This window comes from Octopus bimaculoides, chromosome 2 (assembly GCF_001194135.2).
Source record: "Octopus bimaculoides isolate UCB-OBI-ISO-001 chromosome 2, ASM119413v2, whole genome shotgun sequence".
Classification (NCBI taxonomy): domain Eukaryota; kingdom Metazoa; phylum Mollusca; class Cephalopoda; order Octopoda; family Octopodidae; genus Octopus; species Octopus bimaculoides.
Genome location: NC_068982.1, coordinates 86,647,177 through 86,649,157, shown reverse-complemented (window position 1 = coordinate 86,649,157; position 1,981 = coordinate 86,647,177). Strand labels below are relative to the sequence as shown.

The 1,981-nt window shown below is 31.1% G+C and overlaps 1 protein-coding gene across 1 annotated transcript in view; it reads left to right on the top strand.

Moving 5' to 3' along the window:
* The first annotated feature begins 865 nt into the window (after window positions 1–865).
* Window positions 866–1,981, top strand: part of LOC106868009 (lysozyme) — a 51,712-nt gene continuing 50,596 nt past the window's right edge. Inside the window, exon 1 of the mRNA XM_014913107.1 lies at window positions 866–956. The gene's annotated coding sequence lies outside the window, so the exon portion shown is untranslated. The remainder of the gene's footprint in view (window positions 957–1,981) is intronic.

Below are 1,981 nucleotides of genomic sequence, written 5' to 3'. Positions count from 1 at the left end.
TAATCATTGAAAAGTGAATGGAATTGGAATACAAAGATTTCTTGAAGCACTTTATGTATACATTTTATATACTTTTTGCACAACTCTATAGACTTAATAAACTTCTCTCTCTTTCTCTCTCATTCTTCACCTTACCATCTTTTTCTCTCTTCTTTTTCTTTTGTTCTTCACCTTTCCCTTCAACTAATCACATGAAAGCATTACAGACGGGCTAAGTAACGGAGTAAAAAAACTTAGTTCAAAAAAGAATATTACACATTTCACTCACCACTACCTCTCCTTCCCCTGTCTTCCTCACTCTTTGTTCAGCCTGACTTAATTTAGTTAGAGAAAATATAAATACAGAACCAAAATTTGGTTCTGCTTTCTTTCAGCACCGATGGAGGAAACACCTTATGAGAGGGACTACACAGCTCTTACTCTTTGTCTCTCTCCTTTTTCCACCAATCTACAAGAAGTTAACAAAAGATGAATTTATCTGCAGAAGGGCAAATAACTTATGCATAGCACCAGCTCGAAGTTGTATCTTATATTGTAACAAAGAAAATAAAAGGCCATTTCAATTAATACTATTTTTCCTCTTCTCATTCATTTGTTAACTATAAATTGTTATACATGTATGTATGTGTATGATGATGATAATAATAATGAAACATGATTATTATAACAATGAAAATAAAGGTGATAAAAGCAATGATAATGCTGATGACTTTCATGATGATGGTTTTAACTTATTAGTCATTTCTCTGATTACAAAATTTCCATCTGTTACTTTCACAACTCCAATTGAAAATCATATCATTAAAACAGGAAACAACAAGACAAAATAAAAGCAATAATATTTAAAATAAAACTATCGATAGCTAATGAAAAAACTGCAGTGAGAATTATCATCTGTCTTATAATCAGTAAGATTTCATATTGAAATTTAGTTGAAACTTGTTAACTTATCAAAAGTAGGTACAAATTTTACATCTCCAATAATATTCATTTTTTATTTTTCATAACATGTAGATAGGACAATAGAATTTTAGCCCATGAAATGTTTTAAAATTTTGTTGTTTTCTTGCATTGTCTTAACATGTAAAAACAATAACAGGCCTAAATAACATATCATCTTTACTGTTGGTGCAAACATGTTTATACAGTCAAGAAGTTCACTTAGCAACCTGATAGCTTTAATTCAGTCCAACTCTTTTGCACCTTGAGCAAGAGTCTTCTGCTATAGTCTCAGGTCAACCAATTCCTTGTGACTGAAATTTGGCTCACAGAAACTGTATGGAAACCTGTAGTATATGTGTATATAAGTATATGTGTGCAGTTTTACACATAATGTGCACACACACACATGTATATCTACTATATAAATGTGAGTGTGTGTAGTTATGTATTCATGTTTAACCCTGAAAGGCTCTAAAATAGTGCTTCCTCAAAAAAAAACAAATTTGATTTTCAAAATCTGCATCTCAAAGATAATGTTCACCATAAATACTGATACCAAATATAAATAATAATACAAAACAAATTTGCAATGAAAAATAACTCAACCTTTAAATCTACAAATCTCAAACTATCTATTACTATTAATCTATCTCTCTATATATTTTCCACTTTCTCTCTCTCTTTCCCTCTCTCTCTCTTTCTTTCCCTCTCTCTCTCTTTTCCTCTCCCTCTCCCCCCCTCTCTCTCTGTATATGTATTAATTCTTTTGCATTGCTTTCATTTTGTTTAAAAACTCGGCTCCTGTTTACTTTCATTTTATCACAGCTATTATGTAAAAATTCTGTCTTCTGATTGAGTAACAATGATCAAATTTTAAACCTCTGTAACATTTTTCTAAAATTTTCTGGAAGAAATGAACCACAAACTTGGATTCAGTGTGAAAATGTACATCAATATACCAAATGTGAAAATTTTCACTTAACAGAAATGAGCTCTCTCTCTCTCTCTCTCTCTCTCTCTCTCTCTCTCTCTCTCTCTC